A 13,256-nucleotide genomic window follows, 5' to 3' on the forward strand; every position below is an offset into this window, starting at 1 on the left:
ACACAGCCCCTTGTATATACTGCCACACAGCCCCTTGTATATACTGCCACACAGCTCCCCTTGTATATACTGCCACACAGCCCCCCTTGCATATACTGCCACACAGCCCCCCTTGTATATACTGCCACACAAATCCTCATATATACTGCCACACAGACCCCAGTATATACTGCCAGACAGCCCCCCCTTGTATATACTGCCACACACAGCCCCCCCTTGTAGGTAGCCACAAACAGTACCCCTTGTAGATTGTCACACATAACCCCCCCTTGTAGATAGCCACACACAAACCGCCCTGTAGATAGCGCCACACAGACCACCCCGTAGATAGCGCCACACAGACCGCCCCGTAGATAGCGCCACACAGACCGCCCTGAAGATAGCGCCACACAGACCCCCCTATAGATAGAACCACACAGACGCCCCAGTAGATAACGCCACACAGAGCCCCCATATAGATAGCGGCACACAGTGCCACACAGCCCCATGTAGATACTACCCCATGTTGATACTGTATATACTGCAACATAGCCCCCCTTGTATATACTGCCACACAGCCCCCCTTGTATATACTGCCACACAGCCCCCCTTGTATATACTGCCACACAAACCCCCGTATATACTGCCACACAGACCCCCGTACATAAGAGAATAAAAAAACTTATGTTAAATTAGTTTTAATTACTTTCTTAAATACTATAATATTACAAGTCCAGCAGTAAAGTAGACCGTTGTGCATGTCATCGTGGGCATAGTGGCTCTTATGAGGGCATTGTTGTTTGAATAGGAGCCATTGTGGCGGGCATTGGAATATTTGGATAAGGCATATAGCGGGTGCCATTGTGGCTTTCATTAGGGGCATTTTTTATAGAATAGGGCAATCTAGTTGGCATAGGGCCATTAATAGCATTGTGACAGGCATGGAGAGCATTGTGTCTGTCATTTCTGCCTTGTCATGGCAAAAGGGGAATTGAGAGCATTTTGCTGTAATGGAGACATTGTGGCTGGGTTAAGGGACAATGTGGCAGTCATGGGGGCATATTGGCTCTTATTGGAGCATTGTGGCTGGCACGTGGGCATTTCAGCTGCCATGGTATGAATTCTGGCTGGCATAGAGACTTTGTAGTAGTCGTGGGGGCATTGTGGGATGCAAAGGAGGCATTTAGGGCATTGTGGTTGATATGGAGTGCAATGTGGACATTGTGGGGGCATTGGTGATAGAATTGAGAACTGTGTGGCTGTTCTTGACAAATTTGTAATTGCCACTGAAGGCATTGTGGCTCGCGTATGAAGAATTTGGGGATTGTGGCATTCATGGGGGCATTGTGACTGTGTCATGGAGGCATTGTGGATTTTAGGTTAGCATTGTGGCTGGTAAAGTGGACAATGAGTGCATTGTGGTTGTAATAGGGCATTTTGCTTGTCATGGTTGTTTTGATGTTAGCTAAGCGAGCATTGGGGGCAATGTGGCTGGCATAGTGGGCATTCAAATCATTGTGGTTGTTATGGGGCATTGTGTCTGGGATAAAGGACATTGTGGCTATTGCAGCGGTCATGGCTGCATTTTGGCTGGGAAAAGGGACATTGTTGAATTCATGGGCGCAATTTAGCTGTTATTTAGAGCACTGTGGCTAGCATGGAAGACAATTTAGCAGTCGTGGGGGCATTGGGGCTGGCATAAGAGGCATTGGCAGCATTGTACATGGTTGCTCACATATCAGCATTGTGGCTGCTACCATTAGGACTAGTGACTTCATTGCGGCTGTTTGGCTAAAATAGTGGCATGATTACTTTTTTGACGGTCATGGGGCATTGTAGTTCTCATAGGGCCATTGAAACCATTGTGGTTGTGATGGTGGTATTGCAGTGTGCTTAGGCGGCATTGAGGGCAATGTGGCTTGCATAAGGGGTGTTGGTTGGCATTGTGACTGGCATGGAGGAAGTTCTTTCTAACGTTGGGGACATTTTGACTGGGATAAGGGACATAGCAGGTATCATGAGGGCATTGTGGCGTTTATTGGGGTATTGTTGTTGGCATGGAGGGCACTACGGTTGTCATGTGGGTATTTTGGTTGGCTGAGATGGTATTGAGGGTATGGTGACTTGCATAGGGGCATTGATGACTTTGTGGTTGTCATGCGGGGCAAATGTGGCTGGCACTGAGGACTTTGTGGATGGCATTAGAGCCATTTAGATACTGTGGGACAATGTAGCTGTAATAGGTGCATTTTGGCTGCCATTGGAAAATTGTGGCTGTCATGACTTGTTAATTTAGAGTTTGTGTGAGCAGGGTTTACTATTTTTGTTATGAGTGTTGTGGCTGGTAAAGTGGACAATGGAGGCATTGGAGTTGCCATGGGGGCATAGGAGTTACCATGGGGTTTTGGGGGTTGGCATGGGGGGTTGCCATGGGGGCATTGTGGTTGTCATGGTTGTATTGATGTTGACTTAAGGAGCACCGATGGCAATGTGGCTGTTATAGGGGGCATTGAAAGCATTGAGGTTGTTATGGGGCAATGTGGCTGGAATAATGGGATAAGCGACGCTGTGGACATTGTAGCCTTCATGGCAGCATTTTGGCTGGGATAAGATACATTTATTTTATGGGGGAAATTTAGCTAGCATTTAGAGCATTGTTGCTGTTGTGAAGGAGAATTTGGTGGTCATCGGTGTATTGGGCCTGGCATAAGAGGCATTGGCAGCGATAAAGTACATTAGGGCTGTTGGCATAAGGGCCACTGACAACATTTTGGCTGTTATGGCGGCATGTCGGCTGAAATAATAGACATAATGGGTGTCATGGGGCCTTGTGTCTAGAATTATGGGTGTCATGAGAGCATAGTGGCTGGTATAAGTGCTATTGCAGGTGTCATGGGATCATTGTGGCTGTTATGGGGTTATAGTAGCTTTCATGAAGGCAATTAGGCTGGCATAGATGATTTTTTGACTGCTGTGGGGTATTGTGGTAGTCATAGGGAGCATTAAGGGCATTGTTGTTGTCATGGTTGTAAAGTGTTGGCTTAGGGGCAGTGAGGTCGATGGAACTGGTATGGACGGTATTGAAATTGACATTGGGCATTGTGGTCGAGATAAGGAACATTGGTAATTTGGTGGTGATTTCTTGCTCTCATGGGGCTTTTGTGGCTGTCATTGGGGCATTGTGGTATGTTGGCATATGGGGCAAATTAGGGCATTGTGACTTGCATTGATAGCATTGTAGTTGCCTTGGTGGCATTGCATCTTTCATTTGTGTGTTGTGCCAATTATAAGGAGCATTGATGTATTGTATCTGTCGTGGGGGCATTGTAAATGGGATAAGGTACGTTGTAGACATTATTGTAACTGTTATATGAGGCATTGTTGCTCACATAGAGAGCATTGAGGTATTTATGTGGGCATTGTGTCTGGTAAACTGGACAATAAGGGCATTGTAGTTGTCATGGGGTCATAGTATCTGTTATGGGCACTGTGGGTGCCTGTATGGTTATTGACGCATTGTGAGTTTCATATGGGTACTGTGATTGGGATTATAAACATTGTGGGTGTCATGAGGGCGTTTTTGAGGAGATAAGGAATATTGCAGATGGGGGTTTAGTAAATTCCATGGAGTCATTGTGGCTGGTATAGAGGGCAAGGGGAATTGTGAGAGGTATAAAGGATACTGGGGACATTGTAGCTGTAATGGGGGCATTTTGGTTTGGATATGGGATATTGCTGATTTCATATAAGCATGTTGTCTGTCACGAGGTACATTGACTGTCATGGTGTTTTTGTGGTTAGTTAGCATTGTGGCTGGCATGGATGAAATTGTGGCTAACATTGGGGGCATTTTAACTGGTATAAGGGACATAGCAGAGGTCATGAGGGCATAGTGTCTGGCAGGTGTCATGGCTAGCATGGGGATTTGTATCTGTCATGTGCTAGTTGGCAAAGGGGGAAGTGAGCGCATTGTTGCTTTTTATTGCAGCATAGTGGCTCGTAAAGGGATAGTGCCAGTTTTTAAATACCACTTGGGCATAGGGGCTGGCTTAAAGGGCATTGATTATTGCATGGAAGAGAGTTGATTGTGACTTAAAAGGAGGAAATGTGGCTGGCATAAGGCATAGTGGCTCTTATAAGAACCTGGTGGCTGGCATGGGGCATAGTAAATGGCATAAGGTACTTTGTGGGTGTTATGGCTGGCCTGAAGAGCATTGTGGCTGGTATAGAGGGCACTCTGGTTGTCATGTGGGAATTTTGGTTGGCCTAGCAGGTACTGTGGCTTGCATAGGGTTCATTAAAGGCATTGTGGTTGTCATGGGGAAAGGTGGTTGGCACTGAGGACTTTGTGGCAGGTACTGCAGCTTTTTAGGTATTGTTGTCCTCAAACGGGCATTGTGCTGTGATTGGAACATTGTGACTGTCGTGACTTCTTAATTCAGGAGAGCAAAGAAGAAAAAATAACTTTACTCAAAAGGGTTTTTGTTCCAGGAGGCATAAGTTAAGTGAGAAATTGTTACTTATACTTTTGGGTAAAAGTATATTTTCAGTCTTTTGTGGGGCTAATAAATGTTAATAAAATTACTCTTGAAAGTATTATCATTACGTAAAATAGGTGTGATAGAAATAATTCACACAGTTTTGATAATAAAATGATTTTGAGTTGGATTTCCCTGGTCAGGTTGTGTTTGGTTTGTGGTTTGCAAAAGGTTTTTTTTTCGATAGTAATTGTTCTTGTTAGATATTCTTGAGAATGTGATTGGTGAGTAAATTAGGGAATGTGGTCAGAGACATTTCTATGCTACTTGTGGCTTCTAGTCAGGATGGGGTGGTCGGTGCAGATTCTTGGATAGGAATTCTTCAGGTGGGATCTCTAGTTCTCATCAGAAGGTATCCCAGAAAGGGTTCAATTGCCCTTTAAAAATTACTTTTGTTTTATGAGAAACTAGGCACACTAACATCTCTTTACTCATCCAATACATCTATAGCATATACCAGGAACGTATTATCACACCTCTTTTTTTTTTTCTAGGTGTCTATTTGAAAGTGAAAAGAAGCAAGATATGGAATCCTCCAGTCAGTGGCAATAGAGGAATCAGAGAACTGGTAATTAATATTATTATTAATTACTGATAATGATCAGGCTAGTTTCTAGCTCTGGACTTTCAGAGGTGTGGTAATACCTTCCTAGTATATAAGAATACATGTCTAGTAGTACATATATTGGCTACAGATATTTCAGGGCATTGTAAATGCCTTTGCGTTCTGCACATGGATTCACTGCATTTACATTCCAACATACACATTCATCACCATCTCCCCTTTCCCAATAGGAAATTTTTGCTGTCATGTGGGCATTGTGGCAGGTATGGAGGGCCCTGTGGCCGGCATTGAGAGAAATGAGGTAACTGTGGCTGTCATGGGGCATTATGACTGGCAAAAGCAGAAATGAGGGCATTTTGGCTGGCATAGAGGACATTTTGGCGGTCATGGAGATATTGTGGCCGGGATAAGGGACATTGTGGGTAAAATGGGTTCAAAGTGGCTCTTATGGGAGTATTATGGCTTGCATTTAGGCATTGTTGCTTGAATAGGAGCCATTATGGCTGGCGTTGGAGCATTCCAGATGGAATAAGGCATATAGCGGGTGTCATGTGGGTATTGTGGCTTAAATTAGCAGCATTATGGTTAGAACAAGGCCATTCTAGTTTGCATAGGCTAATAGTGGCATTGTGACTGTCATGGAGGGCATTGTGGCTGACATGTGCCATCATTGCTGGCATAGGGATTTGTGACTGTCATGTGGACATTGTGGTTGACAAAGAGGAAATGAGTACATTGTAGCTGGCATGAAGGGCTTTGTTTTTAGGCAAATGAGAGTGTCATATGGGCATTGATTATATGTAGCTGTCATTGTGTCCTTGTGGTTGGCATAAGGGGCATTGGCAGCATTGTTACTGGCTGTTATGGTGGCATTTTGACTGGAATAATAGACATATCGGGTGTTATTGTGGCTGGCATGGGGGCTTTGTGGTTGTCATGTTGTCATTGTTTTTGGCCAAGGGTGAAATGAGGGCGTTGTGACTGGCATGGATGGTATTGTGTCTCGCAAAAGGGGATGTGAGGACATTTTGGCTGTCATGGAGGCAATATGTTTGGTATACGGGCATTGGAGGTTTGTGGTTGTCGTTTTGGCAATGTGGCTGGCATAAGGGGTATTGTTTCCGGGATTAAGTACATTGTATCTGGCATTGTGGCTGGAATGTGGAATTATGGCTGGCATGAGGGCTTTGTGGTTGCCTTGGGTATATTGTGGTTGGCTAAAAGGAAATTAAGGGCATTCTGGCTGGCATGGAGGTCATTGTAACTGGCAAAGGAGGAAGTGAGGGCATTTTGGTTATAGTGGGGATTCGTGGCTGGCATAAGGGCATTAAAGGCTTTTGCTGGTCAAAGAGGCATTGTGGCGAGCATAAGGTGCATTGACAGCATTGTTGCTTTAATAAAGTACATTGTGGCTGGCATGGGGGATTTGTGACTGGGAAAATGGATATAGCTGTTGTCATTTTGGCATTGTAGATTGCACAGGGGCATTGTGGGTGGTATGGAGACTTTCCTTTTGGAAAGGTGGCGATGAGGGCATTCTGGCTGCCATGAATTTAATTGTGGCTGTAATAAAGACATAGTGGCTGAGATAAGAGATATTGTGGGTGTCATAGTGGCATATTGGCTCTTATGGTGAGCATTGTGACTGGAAAATATGAGTTTTTGCTGGCATGGAGCACTATAGCTGGTATAAAGATTATGATGGTCTTCATGGGGCAATGAGACTGATTAGAGGATCATTAAGCTTATTGCAGTTGTCTTTGAGGAATTCTAATTCAGTGTGGCTGTCATGGGGGCATTTTAATAGTTATGAAGGTGTTAGGGCTGGCATGGAGGGCATTGAGGTATTTATGTGGGCATTGTGGCTGGTAAAATGGGCAATGAGAGCATTGTAATTGTCATTGGGGCATTTTGGCCATTGTAGGGCAATAGTTTCTGTCATGGGCACTGTGGCTCTCATGTGGGCTTTATTGTGAGTTTCATGGGGTATTGTGACTGGGATTATGAACATTGTGGATGTCATGAGGGCATTTTGAGGAGATAAGGAATATTGCAGATGGGGGTTTAGTAAATTTCATGGAGTCATTGTGGCTGGCAAGATGACATTTTTGACTGTCATAGGGCATTATAGTTGTCATAGGGGCACTGAGGCCATTGTGGTTGTCATGGTTTTATTGAGGTTGGCTAAGGGGGGCATTGAGGGCAATGTGTCTGGAATAAGAGGAATTGTGAGAGGTATAAAGGATACTGGGGACATTGTAGCTGTAATGTGGGCATTTTGGTTTGGATATGGGATATTGCTGATTTCATATAAGCATGTTGTCTGCCACGGGGTACTTTGACTGTCATGGTGTTTTTGTGGTTAGTTAGCATTGTGGCTGGCATGGAGGAAATTGTGGCTAACATTGGGGCATTTTAACTGGGATAAGGGACATATTAGGGGTCATGAGGGCATTGTGTCTGGCAGGTGTCATGGCTAGCATGGGGATTTGTATCTGTCATGTGCTAGTTGGCAAAGGGGGAAGTGAGCGCATTGTTGCTTTTTATTGCAGCATAGTGGCTCGTAAAGGGATATTGCCAGTTTTTAAATACCACTTGGGCATAGGGGCTGGCTTAAAGGGCATTGATTATTGCATGGAAGAGAGTTGATTGTGACTTAAAAGGAGGAAATATGGCTGGCATAAGGCATAGTGGCTCTTATAAGAACCTGGTGGCTGGCATGGGGCATAGTAAATGGCATAAGGTACTTTGTGGGTGTTATGGCTGGCCTGAAGAGCATTGTGGCTGGTATAGAGGGCACTCTGGTTGTCATGTGGGAATTTTGGTTGGCCTAGCAGGTACTGTGGCTTGCATAGGGTTCATTAAAGGCATTGTGGTTGTCATGGGGAAAGGTGGTTGGCACTGAGGACTTTGTGGCAGGTACTGCAGCTTTTTAGGTATTGTTGTTCTCAAACGGGCATTGTGCTGTGATTGGAACATTGTGACTGTCGTGACTTCTTAATTCAGGAGAGCAAAGAAGAAAAAATAACTTTATTCAAAAGGGTTTTTGTTCCAGGAGGCATAAGTTAAGTGAGAAATGGTTACTTATACTTTTGGGTAAAAGTATATTTTCAGTCTTTTGTGGGGCTAATAAATGTTAATAAAATTACTCTTGAAAGTATTATCATTACGTTAAGTAGGTGTGATAGAAATAATTCACACAGTTTTGATAATAAAATGATTTTGAGTTGGATTTCCCTGGTCAGGTTGTGTTTGGTTTGTGGTTTGCAAAAGGCTTTTTTTTTCGATAGTAATTGTTCTTGTTAGATATTCTTGAGAATGTGATTGGTGAGTAAATTAGGGAATGTGGTCAGAGACATTTCTATGCTACTTGTGGCTTCTAGTCAGGATGGGGTGGTCGGTGCAGATTCTTGGATAGGAATTCTTCAGGTGGGATCTCTAGTTTGGCTCATCAGAAGGTATCCCAGAAAGGGTTCAATTGCCCTTTCAAAATTACTTTTGTTTTATGAGAAACTAGGCACATTAACATCTCTTTACTCATCCAATACATCTATAGCATATACCAGGAACGTATTATCACACCTCTTTTTTTTTTCTAGGTGTCTATTTGAAAGTGAAAAGAAGCAAGATATGGAATCCTCCAGTCAGCGGCAATAGAGGAATCAGAGAACTGGTAATTAATATTATTATTAATTACTGATAATGATCAGGCTAGTTTCTAGCTCTGGACTTTCAGAGGTGTGGTAATACCTTCCTAGTATATAAGAATACATGTCTAGTAGTATATATATTGGCTACAGATATTTCAGGGCATTGTAAATGCCTTTGCGTTCTGCACATGGATTCACTGCATTTACATTCCAACATACACATTCATCACCATCTCCCCTTTCCCAATAGGAAATTTTTGCTGTCATGTGGGCATTGTGGCAGGTATGGAGGGCCCTGTGGCCGGCATTGAGAGAAATGAGGTAACTGTGGCTGTCATGGGGCATTATGACTGGCAAAAGCAGAAATGAGGGCATTTTGGCTGGCATAGAGGACATTTTGGCTGTCATGGAGATATTGTGGCCGGGATAAGGGACATTGTGGGTAAAAAGGGTTCAAAGTGGCTCTTATGGGAGTATTATGGCTTGCATTTAGGCATTGTTGCTTGAATGGGAGCCATTATGGCTGGCGTTGGAGCATTCCAGATGGAATAAGGCATATAGCGGGAGTCGTGGGCATTTTGGCTTAAATTAGCAGCATTATGGTTAGAACAAGGCCATTCTAGTTTGCATAGGCTAGTAATGGCATTGTGACTGTCATGGAGGGCATTGTAGCTGATATGTGCCATCATTGCTGGCATAGGGATTTGTTACTGTCATGTGGACATCGTGGTTGACAAAGAGGAAATGAGTACATTGTAGCTGGCATGAAGGGCTTTGTTTTTAGGCAAATGAGAGCATTTTGTCTGTCATATAGGCATTGATTATATGTAGCTGTCATTGTGTCCTTGTGGTTGGCATAAGGGGCATTGGCAGCATTGTTACTGGCTGTTATGGTGGCATTTTGACTGGAATAATAGACATATCGGGTGTTATTGTGGCTGGCATGGGGGCTTTGTGGTTGTCATGTTGTCATTGTTTTTGGCCAAGGGTGAAGTGAGGGCGTTGTGACTGGCATGGATGGTATTGTGTCTCGCAAAAGGGGATGTGAGGACATTTTGGCTGTCATGGAGGCAATATGTTTGGTATACGGGCATTGGAGGTTTGTGGTTGTCGTTTTGGCAATGTGGCTGGCATAAGGGGTATTGTTTCCGGGATTAAGTACATTGTATCTGGCATTGTTGCTGGAATGTGGAATTATGGCTGGCATGAGGGCTTTGTGGTTGCCTTGGGGATATTGTGGTTGGCTAAAAGGAAATTAAGGGCATTCTGGCTGGCATGGAGGTCATTGTAACTGGCAAAGGAGGAAGTGAGGGCATTTTGGTTATTATGGGGATTCGTGGCTGGCATAAGGGCATTAAAGGCTTTTGCTGGTCAAAGAGGCATTGTGGCGAGCATAAGGTGCATTGACAGCATTGTTGCTTTAATAAAGTACATTGTGGCTGGCATGGGGGATTTGTGATTGGGAAAATGGATATAGCTGTTGTCATTTAGGCATTGTACATTGCACAGGCGCATTGTGGGTGGTATGGAGACTTTCCTTTTGGAAAGGTGGCGATGAGGGCATTCTGGCTGGCATGAATTTAATTGTGGCTGTAATAAGGACATAGTGGCTGAGATAAGAGATATTGTGGGTGTCATGGTGGCATATTGGCTCTTATGGTGAGCATTGTGACTGGAAAATATGAGTTTTTGCTGGCATGGAGCACTATAGCTGGTATAAAGGATATGATGGCCTTCATGGGGCAATGAGACTGATTAGAGGATCATTAAGCTTATTGCAGTTGTCTTTGAGGAATTCTAATTCAGTGTGGCTGTCATGGGGGCATTTTAATAGTTATGAAGGTGTTAGGGCTGGCATGGAGGGCATTGAGGTATTTATGTGGGCATTGTGGCTGGTAAAATGGGCAATGAGAGCATTGTAATTGTCATTGGGGCATTTTGGCCATTGTAGGGCAATAGTTTCTGTCATGGGCACTGTGGCTCTCATGTGGGCTTTATTGTGAGTTTCATGGGGTATTGTGACTGGGATTATGAACATTGTGGATGTCATGAGGGCATTTTGAGGAGATAAGGAATATTGCAGATGGGGGTTTAGTAAATTTCATGGAGTCATTGTGGCTGGCAAGATGACATTTTTGACTGTCATAGGGCATTATAGTTGTCATAGGGGCACTGAGGCCATTGTGGTTGTCATGGTTTTATTGAGGTTGGCTAAGGGGGGCATTGAGGGCAATGTGTCTGGAATAAGAGGAATTGTGAGAGGTATAAAGGATACTGGGGACATTGTAGCTGTAATGTGGGCATTTTGGTTTGGATATGGGATATTGCTGATTTCATATAAGCATGTTGTCTGCCACGGGGTACTTTGACTGTCATGGTGTTTTTGTGGTTAGTTAGCATTGTGGCTGGCATGGAGGAAATTGTGGCTAACATTGGGGCATTTTAACTGGGATAAGGGACATATTAGGGGTCATGAGGGCATTGTGTCTGGCAGGTGTCATGGCTAGCATGGGGATTTGTATCTGTCATGTGCTAGTTGGCAAAGGGGGAAGTGAGCGCATTGTTGCTTTTTATTGCAGCATAGTGGCTCGTAAAGGGATATTGCCAGTTTTTAAATACCACTTGGGCATAGGGGCTGGCTTAAAGGGCATTGATTATTGCATGGAAGAGAGTTGATTGTGACTTAAAAGGAGGAAATATGGCTGGCATAAGGCATAGTGGCTCTTATAAGAACCTGGTGGCTGGCATGGGGCATAGTAAATGGCATAAGGTACTTTGTGGGTGTTATGGCTGGCCTGAAGAGCATTGTGGCTGGTATAGAGGGCACTCTGGTTGTCATGTGGGAATTTTGGTTGGCCTAGCAGGTACTGTGGCTTGCATAGGGTTCATTAAAGGCATTGTGGTTGTCATGGGGAAAGGTGGTTGGCACTGAGGACTTTGTGGCAGGTACTGCAGCTTTTTAGGTATTGTTGTTCTCAAACGGGCATTGTGCTGTGATTGGAACATTGTGACTGTCGTGACTTCTTAATTCAGGAGAGCAAAGAAGAAAAAATAACTTTATTCAAAAGGGTTTTTGTTCCAGGAGGCATAAGTTAAGTGAGAAATGGTTACTTATACTTTTGGGTAAAAGTATATTTTCAGTCTTTTGTGGGGCTAATAAATGTTAATAAAATTACTCTTGAAAGTATTATCATTACGTTAAGTAGGTGTGATAGAAATAATTCACACAGTTTTGATAATAAAATGATTTTGAGTTGGATTTCCCTGGTCAGGTTGTGTTTGGTTTGTGGTTTGCAAAAGGCTTTTTTTTTCGATAGTAATTGTTCTTGTTAGATATTCTTGAGAATGTGATTGGTGAGTAAATTAGGGAATGTGGTCAGAGACATTTCTATGCTACTTGTGGCTTCTAGTCAGGATGGGGTGGTCGGTGCAGATTCTTGGATAGGAATTCTTCAGGTGGGATCTCTAGTTTGGCTCATCAGAAGGTATCCCAGAAAGGGTTCAATTGCCCTTTCAAAATTACTTTTGTTTTATGAGAAACTAGGCACATTAACATCTCTTTACTCATCCAATACATCTATAGCATATACCAGGAACGTATTATCACACCTCTTTTTTTTTTCTAGGTGTCTATTTGAAAGTGAAAAGAAGCAAGATATGGAATCCTCCAGTCAGCGGCAATAGAGGAATCAGAGAACTGGTAATTAATATTATTATTAATTACTGATAATGATCAGGCTAGTTTCTAGCTCTGGACTTTCAGAGGTGTGGTAATACCTTCCTAGTATATAAGAATACATGTCTAGTAGTATATATATTGGCTACAGATATTTCAGGGCATTGTAAATGCCTTTGCGTTCTGCACATGGATTCACTGCATTTACATTCCAACATACACATTCATCACCATCTCCCCTTTCCCAATAGGAAATTTTTGCTGTCATGTGGGCATTGTGGCAGGTATGGAGGGCCCTGTGGCCGGCATTGAGAGAAATGAGGTTACTGTGGCTGTCATGGGGCATTATGACTGGCAAAAGCAGAAATGAGGGCATTTTGGCTGGCATAGAGGACATTTTGGCTGTCATGGAGATATTGTGGCCGGGATAAGGGACATTGTGGGTAAAAAGGGTTCAAAGTGGCTCTTATGGGAGTATTATGGCTTGCATTTAGGCATTGTTGCTTGAATGGGAGCCATTATGGCTGGCGTTGGAGCATTCCAGATGGAATAAGGCATATAGCGGGAGTCGTGGGCATTTTGGCTTAAATTAGCAGCATTATGGTTAGAACAAGGCCATTCTAGTTTGCATAGGCTAGTAATGGCATTGTGACTGTCATGGAGGGCATTGTAGCTGATATGTGCCATCATTGCTGGCATAGGGATTTGTTACTGTCATGTGGACATCGTGGTTGACAAAGAGGAAATGAGTACATTGTAGCTGGCATGAAGGGCTTTGTTTTTAGGCAAATGAGAGCATTTTGTCTGTCATATGGGCATTGATTATATGTAGCTGTCATTGTGTCCTT

At 43.6% G+C, this 13,256-nt stretch overlaps 1 long non-coding RNA gene across 1 annotated transcript; it reads left to right on the forward strand.

Moving 5' to 3' along the window:
* The first annotated feature begins 4,863 nt into the window (after window positions 1-4,863).
* LOC142761138 (uncharacterized) lies at window positions 4,864-12,428 on the forward strand. The gene is made up of 3 exons (XR_012883516.1): window positions 4,864-5,085; window positions 8,682-8,755; window positions 12,359-12,428. It is a non-coding gene; the product is annotated as an uncharacterized LOC142761138 (long non-coding RNA).
* The last annotated feature ends 828 nt before the right edge of the window (window positions 12,429-13,256 follow it).

This window comes from Rhinoderma darwinii, chromosome 4 (assembly GCF_050947455.1).
Source record: "Rhinoderma darwinii isolate aRhiDar2 chromosome 4, aRhiDar2.hap1, whole genome shotgun sequence".
Classification (NCBI taxonomy): domain Eukaryota; kingdom Metazoa; phylum Chordata; class Amphibia; order Anura; family Rhinodermatidae; genus Rhinoderma; species Rhinoderma darwinii.